The sequence below is a fragment of the Condylura cristata genome, unplaced genomic scaffold (genome assembly GCF_000260355.1).
Source record: "Condylura cristata isolate star-nosed mole 26May11 unplaced genomic scaffold, ConCri1.0 scaffold00007, whole genome shotgun sequence".
Classification (NCBI taxonomy): domain Eukaryota; kingdom Metazoa; phylum Chordata; class Mammalia; order Eulipotyphla; family Talpidae; genus Condylura; species Condylura cristata.
The window spans coordinates 42,006,143-42,014,888 of NW_004567108.1; positions in this window are offsets into that span (position 1 = coordinate 42,006,143).

Sequence of the window (8,746 nt, forward strand, 5' to 3'; positions counted from 1 at the left end):
GATGAAGTACACTGCTGAGGGGAGCAGCGGGCGGGTCAGGAGAGGTCTGCCACGCCATGGGTCGCCTCAGGGGCAGGCGGGGATCGAACTCATATGGAAGCGGCTTTCGCTTCTTAGTACTGCACTTTAACCCGCTGCACCACCAAGGAGGGCCCTGTTTCTACTTTTGTAATTAAGGTAACATTGGTTTACAACACTGTATATAATTTCGGGGGGTAGGTTCACACCCTATCACACCATACCCAGCACCAAAGCACCTATAGGTCCTTTACCTTAGACAAATGGGCTCCTTCCCTACTTCATTCCCATCCTTACTCTCCCTTTGCCTCTGGTAACCTCAGTTCTGCATCATATTTTTAGGGTTTGTTTTGGTTGTTTTGTCATGTCCTTTGTTTATATTCCACATATGCGTGGTATCATTCAGAATTTGTCTTTGTCCTTCTGACTTATTTCATTTAGCATAAACCTCTCCAATTGCATACATGTCACAAATGGCAAGATTTGTCTTTTTTACAGTTAAGTAGTATTCCCTCGTATAGACATACCACAGCTTCTTAGCCCACTCCTCTGTCATTGAGCACTTCACTGTTTTAACAATGTGGTTCAAGTAACTCGGGCTGCAGTGAACATAGAAGTGTATGTACCTATTTGTATTAGTGTTTAGGGAGATACTTAGGAGTGGAATTGCTGGATCAAATAGTATATCTAATTTTAACATTTTAAGAAACCTCCCTATTGTTTTCCATAGGGGTTTAACTAGTCTACATTCCCACTAACAGTGTACAAGTATTCCTTTTTCTCCAAATCCTCATCAATGCTTGTTTCTGGTCTTTTGAAGTGAGCCATTCTCACTAGAATAAGGTGGTATCTATTGTGGTTTCACATGGCACATCTCTGACAGTAAATTATATTGAATTTTTTTTTTAATGTGCTTCTAGCCTACCTGCTCATCTTCTTTGGAGAAGTGCCTATTTAGCTCTTCTGTCCATTTTTTTTTAAATTGGGTTCTTTGTTTTCTTTTTACTGAGTTATAGAGGTTCTTTGTAGATCTTGCCACTTAGACCCTTGTCAGATGTATGATATGCATATATTAACTCCCAATTCAGTAGGCCGTTGTTTCATTTTAATAATAGTTTCCTGATGTAGTCCCATTTGCTTACTTTGGCTTTTGTTTTTCTTGTAGTTAAAGTCAGGTGCCCAAAGACATTCCTGAAGTCAATGTCCTGGCGTGCTTTGCCTCTGATTTTTTTCAGTAAGACTGGTTTCCAGTCTTACACCCAACACTTTAATCCATTTGGAGTTAATTTTTGTGTAGGAGTGGCCTATTTTCATTTTTCTGCATGTTACTGTCCAGTTTTCCCAGCACCATTTGTTGAAGAGACTTTCCTTTCTCCATTATGTCCTCTGGGATTCTTTGCCATAGATTCACTGTCCATAGAAACGTATGTTTATTTCTGTGTTCTCAGTTATATTTCATTGGTTTGTGTGTCTATTTTTATTCTCAGACCATACTGTTTTGAGTACTATATGTAACTCTACTTTAATCCTCTAGTTCCACTTCTGACAAAATTGAGCTGGTTTGGTTTATTTCAAAATTGAGTGAACCCAAGGAAGGCCAAGCCAATAAAAAGTTTGTAAAAATGGTCACCCTTGACTATGGTTCTTTAGCTTCCTCTTGGCTGCCAAATAACATCCAGGAAAAGGCTGAGAGTACTGGAGGCAGTTTTGTGCAAACTGCAGGGCCATTCTTGATTCTCCCTGAGACCAGAATAAAACAATTTATGTTTCTGAGCATCAATGCCTTCCACTGACCTTGCTGCTGAATGTTTGTGATTTCAGTGCTGCAGCACATTCCAAGTTCAAAGTAAGATGGATATATCTTAGTAATACATGTTGGAGAAAAATCAATTTCTATGATAAATGGTGTGTTTCTAGTCTTGTCTGAGGCCAGTGTGGGGGCAGCCTGTCAGAGCACAGCACGTCCACTCCTAAAGGCCGCGGCTCTCTGAGCACCATGAAGTGCTTGTTCCCCTGGAATGTTTTAGGCCTGACTGCAGCACACAGAGAAAGAACAGCATCTAACCACTCAGTTATAAATGCCTTCTACAGTCAAAATACATCCTCCAACATTCACATTAAAATCTTTCCCCTACCACCCCTGCAAAGATGGTGGCATTTGGAGTTGGAACTTTTGTGGATGCTAAAGTCCTAAGGCTGGAGTCCTCATGAATGGGACCAGTGTCCTCACAAAAAAGGTCTGAGAGCTCCCTAGTCCCATCTACAGAGAAAGTGGCCACTCTAAACTAGGAAAAAGGCCTTCATTCAACTATCTTAGCACCTTGGTCTTTGAATTCCCAAGCTCCTGAATGTGAGCAATAAATGACAGTTGTTTATAAACCAGCCAAACCGTGGTATTTTGCTACAGCATATGTGTCATACTGTCCTGAGTCTGGTTTCCAGAGGGGATACAGAAACTTCCCAGCACCAACAAGCAAAGTGTCTGAAAAGTCAACCCAATTCTGACACTACCTATATGGAGATAACATCAGACTCCACCGGCTAAAGGATCAGTTTCCCAAAACCAACTGCACTTCACACACCAGCAGCCAGTCCAGGAGGCCACCTGGTTCTGGTCAACAGGGTGAAGTTCCCAAACCCTGTCCTCATACTTCAGGTTTCCAACCAAAGCCACAGATTACTATTCATGCTTCTGACTGACTGGCTATAAATTCCCAGGACACCCCTGTCAGGTTTGATTAACTTGCCATACTGGCTCACAAAACTCAGGAAACCTATTTACTCACTGACTCACCATCTATTACCAAAAACACTAGAGAGTATGGTTCAGCTGGCAAATCCATAAGGCAAGGAAGGGACAGGGACAAGGCACAGAACAATGGTGCTCTCTCCAGGCACACCGTTCTAGCCAAATCCCCACATCAGCAACCTGAATGTCCCTTAAGCCCCTCTTGGGTTTTTATGGAGGCTTCATTATGTGAGCATGACTGGTCAACTCACTGCTCAGGGGGCAGACTGAAAGTTCCACCCTCTGCTTGTGTTGATGTCCCTGGCAACCAGCAATCCCCTCCAGGTGCTCTCCAAAATGAGCTCGTTTACATAACACTCTCAACACAGGAAGTTCCATGGCTTAGAAGGGGAACTGTGGTGCTGAAACTGGGACTGAAGACCAAATATGTATGAGAAATTTTGGTCATCTGAAAGGCATATGTGTGTGTGTGTGTGTGCATATATATACGTATATATACATATATATATATACGCATAGAATTTATACAAATATAAATATATTTTTCCATAAATCACAATATTGCACAGACCAAATAGACTAATATATTATCTGAGGGCGCTCTAAAGAATAACGTCTATTGTGTTGGGCACTGAAGTAGACATAGAATTTGGACTTGCAGAAACGAGACTGTAAGGGGTGGGGTGCAGGTGGCACAAAGTAAGAAGGCAAGAGCAGAAAGGAAACAGAGTTTGACTGGAGCACAGGGTATAGATAGATTCTAAAAGAAAAGCACAAAGCAGCCAGGTAGGCCGAGGTCAGGAGCAGGAAGTGGAAAGTGGTAGGGGAGAGGCAGGCAGAGGCCTACTCAGTCCTCCCTGCTCACCTCCCACATCCCAGTGGGGGCCTCTGAAAGAGTTTGCATGGCATCAGTAGTCTTGACTTCAAAAAGACTACTATTGTGCACTAAAGGTAGAGGAGGGAGAGACAACAGGCTTCTGAACATGAACTGATGAAGCCTGAAACGAGACAGGAGTCTTGAGGCTGGATATGATTTCTGGCACCAGAGAGGAATACTTACAAACTGGTGGGAGCAGGGTAAGCCTGGAGGCTGCCGGTTGCTTGCATTGTTCTGTTTTGAGCAGCTACCGATCCTGGGGTTTGGGAGCAGATCGTTTAATACCAAGTCAAATTCTATGGTCTTTACCATTACAAAGCAACCCCAGACTACTGCCACCCTGAGCTTCCAGAAAATGCCCACCCTCTCCTGACCAGTGTACTACTTACCGTCTTGGGAAGGGGCTGCTTTCGGGGTATCTCAAGGGTATCTCAAGGAACGTAATCAGATAGCTCTGCTTTCCACTTGTTAAAAACTCTCGTCAGCGTCTGTAGCGCCAGCCCGGCAACAGAGTAGGTAGGTTCGCTGCCGATTCAGGCCAATAGATAGAGGAGGAGTCCTGCAGTTTTTTCCGGTTTTTAATGATCTTTCTACACCATTTGTAGTGAGGCAACCAGGTGCAGGGCAGGCAGGACGGGCAAGAGGCTGGCGGGCTTCTTAGAGGCCCCCTGCACTCCCACCCCCCCGCAGCAAATCTTTACTCTCTCTGGCATTCTCCCAAAGTCTCCACTGCACTCCGCTGCACTCCACTGCTGCCCCCTTATATGCTCAGTCTCTGGCTCAGGTGCACCCACGCCACATTCCAGGTGCCACCATCAGCCATGCGTGTAAGACCACAGGTGTCGATCATAGATGCTAATGGAAGGGGGAGGGGGGGGAGAACTGAAAACTTGCATTTACCCTACGGCCAGAGCAAGACAGCAGACAGCCAAGCCCCAAGCTTTCTCTCTGCCAGAAAGGGGCCCACAGCAATCACTTGCCCCATACCCCACCCCCTCTAGCTATCCTCCCAGCCCGAGCTCTCCACCCACACATAACCCTCAGGTGGTGAGGATGCCTAACACCGAGGTCTTGTAATTCTTTCAGAATCTGTATCTTCTCTGCATTTGGCTGTGCTGACTCTGGTGCTGGTTTGGAAGCCGTCCATGGTGGGGCAGATCTTGAGGATAGAACTTGCAGGTCATACTTGCAGCAGTATCTGGAGATTCCTGTCAGTACCACATGCCGTGAGCCGAGAATTATGAACCAGAGCATACAAGCACCTAATACCAAAAGGCATTTATTTGCTGAGCAATTTCAAACATACGCACAATCTTAAGACAGCTCAAGAATGCTTTAGAATCCAGCCATTATTTGAGAGCATTTCCTCTGCCTCTGGCCCACCCTTTCTTGCCCTCCAGGCCTTCGTTTGCCTCCTCCTCACAGCTAAGAGCATTAACAGCCTTGGCTCCCTGCCACTGTTCTGTTGGCCTTGGTCTGGAAAATGAGGAGCCAGAGTCCTGCTTAGAATACAAAGCAGGAGATGTTGGGCTGTGTGAAACCTGAGATCATACTCAGTCATTTTAAAATCTTGTTATTTTTGCAGCCCCAAGCTCAAGAAATGAATTCAGAAAGAAAATGAAAAAAATAACAAGACAGATAGCAGGAGTGTGGGCTCCCTTAAGAAAGGCTGTCAGCTGAAACCCATTTGGACAGCCTGGTTCAGTCTCGGCTGGTGAACTTCCCTTTACCTCAGAAAAGCCCTTCAGCACTGTGCACATGTACACACACAAGCACACATACATGGACGCACACAGATGCACCTGTACATGTGCACACACACTGAAGTCACACTGGAGTTTCAGTGACAGTCACCATGAAAGACGTAAAGGAAGCTTGCTTCCAAATCTCTGGGGATTTGATCTCTGAAACTTGCCATCTTCTGACGTCTTAGATGAAACTACTTGCTCAATTACCCCAGGCCTGCAATGTGATTTTTTTTTATTTAAAGATTTATTTATGCATACAGAACTGGGGTACATACAGAGGTTCAGTGGATTCACCAGAGGCAGAGTGGGGAGCAGAACAGGCAGATCTAATGAAATATGCTGCTGAGGGGAGCAGCAGGCAGGTCAGGAGAGGCCTGCCACGCTTTGCCGATCTCACTGAAGCCGCAGCGGCTTGCTTGCTGTGCTGCATTGCGCTACCAGGAGGGGCTGTAATGTGAATTTTTAGAGACACTTTGGGTTACTGAATCTCAGGGAAAAAACGAGGAAAATTCCAGAAGCTGTTCCTGGTGTGCTTGTTTGAACCAGCCTCTGAGTCCATGACACACCTCCTAATTTAAGTGTGATGTTCACAGGAAGGGGAGTTCTAGGTTCCCTGCCTCACCCAAGAAAGGGTGGAGCTGAGCTGCCTTAAGTTACAACCAACCAGAAGGACATAACTGAAGGACAGTTGACCTGGAAGAGGTACATAAAGCAGAGAGACATGTGAAGAAGCCATGTGTGCTTCTTGCCCTGGACTTGTACCAGGGACTGGGAGGACAAGGATGAACACTCTTCCAAAAAACAGACTTGGGAGAGAGACCCATGGAGAGGCCGACATTGGCGGCCTTTATCTTGACTTGTGTTATCATTTTGCTCTTTTCCTTCTGGACTTACCTGATCCAGTTTGCCCCTTTTCCCTGTTCCCTGCCAAAAGGTGCCTTTGACTTGTGGCAAGCTTTTTCAGGCCTCAGTGGCCCTGCTTTGAGCTAACCATGTTTGACTAGGGCATTTACTCACAAAGGGCTGGTAAACGGAGTTTCAGGGGAAATTATTTTAACCATATTCTTTCTCTTCTCTCAACTGCATGCTAGTTGTATTAAAGTTCTTTTCTATTGAAGGGCTAATGCACCAAGTATGTTTTGTCTTCATGCAGTGGATGGTGGAACTCAAAATATGCAGCTTTGGGGACACAAATTGCATTTGCTTGAGGTCTCATTTGGTTCATCAAGAGTGTTGTAATTAATTCTGTTGCAAATCAGGATTCCATGGAATAAAAATTTCATTTTTACAAATACTAAAAAATAATCCTGCTCGCAAGCCTTATAACCACATTATCAGAGACTTGTAGTTTCATAATGGGTTGTGATGTGAGCAGCACTTTAGGGGGAAATTATCTAAATTTAAAGCAACGGAAGTGCTGATGGTCAGGTGCTAGGTCACAGAGAGAACTCAGCTTAGAATCACAGTACTCAGGCCCTGTCCAGACTCTACTACCTATTAGTGGGGAGACCTGGCACTATTTATTTCCTCTTAAATTCTGGGATTCCTCATTTACTAAAGAGCAGGAAGGGAAGACCTGCTCCTAGGTCATTACCAAAATGCTTTCAAGCTCTGAGGTACGTTGCCGGTGGACATTTCTATTCTTATTAATGTACAGCATCTTTATATTGGCTCAGGATTTCAGTTAGGCTTCCATCCATTTTTAAGCCAATAAATCTCACTGATCACTCAGTCCCTCTCCATGTCAAACAAGCCAGCTAGAGAAAGAGGTCGAAGGGAGGAGACATGAAATGGACTCTGCCCACCTGTCTCCCCTCCCAACCCCCGCCCCCCACAACTGTGGAATTTGTGAATCACACAGGTAGCTCCGTCCAGGAAACAACAGAACTCCAAACTGAAATCCACTTGCCAAACCATGTACCCACCAGCCTGCATTATCCAGAGACAGTGCCTTCCTCAAACAGTGGCACAAAGAGGCTCAGTAACTCTACTCCCAATTCCTTGATTTCAGTTTCTAAGAGACTGCTAGATTCCTCTTATTTTAGAAAAGCTATTAAAGAAACACTAATTTCTTATATATTTGCCACTTTTTATTATTATTCTTAAGAATTGATGAAGCACTTGCATGTACATCACCTAGGGAACTCAAATTACATTGGCTAGAAAATTTCAAAATCCTGATGGTCCTTCTATCACCCAGTCTATATATGACAATGTAAGTAGTTTGCAAGCCTAGCTTGTAGTTTACTAGGCTTAAATTGTTAGTTTTGTGGTTTGCTCTACCGCCACATTGTCCTGACATTGTTTAACCTATTCAAGTTTCTGATTCAGCTTATGTGATATTGTAAAGTGACCTCTCCCATATACTCCTGAGTCACCCAAGACCCTGGGAGAACAAGTAGATGCACTGGGTCTTAATACCAAGATTCTGGCAGTGGCATCCCTGAATCTTTAAGTAAATGTTAAGAATCACCTTCTGTGAACAATGCCTCTGTCATTGTCGTTTGTCTCCTTGCACTTGGGGAGTCTTATCTGGCTGAACGAAGCTTCCATCTTGCCTGTCATTTCCCTTTTCTTAAATAAAACCAGATTTATTTATTGCAAAACTACTAAAATCTAAGTTTCAGAAGCCATCATCCACTGGTCCTTCCCCAAGGGCTGGAGATTTTTTTGTAGAAAGCAAGGTAGATAATTAGCAAAAACATAGTCCCAAAATGTAGGTACTGGCTAAGATGTAATAACAGAGCTGTTTATCGTCTCATTTGAAACAGAACACTGGGGAAAACATCCGTAACAATGGTCTTCACACACTGGACAGGAGCCAGCACTGCATCACTTATCGACAAAGGAGATAAGTCCTGAGACTGCCAGCTCACTGCTACCTGGAAAAAGTTCACAAGCTGAAGCAGAGGAAGAGGAACCCAATGGTATGAGCTGCAGAAATGAATTTGGGAGTCCTCGTAGAGCCAAGTGACCACAGATGACAGGGCAGAGTAGAGAGAGAGAAGCTGCACAGGGAACTCAGATCTGTACTCCGAAGCTGCGACTTCAGGTGAGGAGTCATCAGCGATGTGTGTGCATCCAGATCCAGGAGAAAATATTAGAAATCACCAATGGGAAGAAGCCTCAAAGCTTCAACAGAGCTGAAAATTCTTTGTGTCCCCATGGAGGCAGGGGTACAATGGGACACATAATTCTACGACATCAACAGAGTATGGTATGGCTTCACCGCTAGGCAAGTATTAGTCAGAGATAAATGGCTCACCTAGCCCTCCCTAAGAGTTCTCAAGTAACTTAAAAGGATTGCAGGACAAAGTCTCAAGAATCGCCACAGGATATAAAACCTTTTAATAT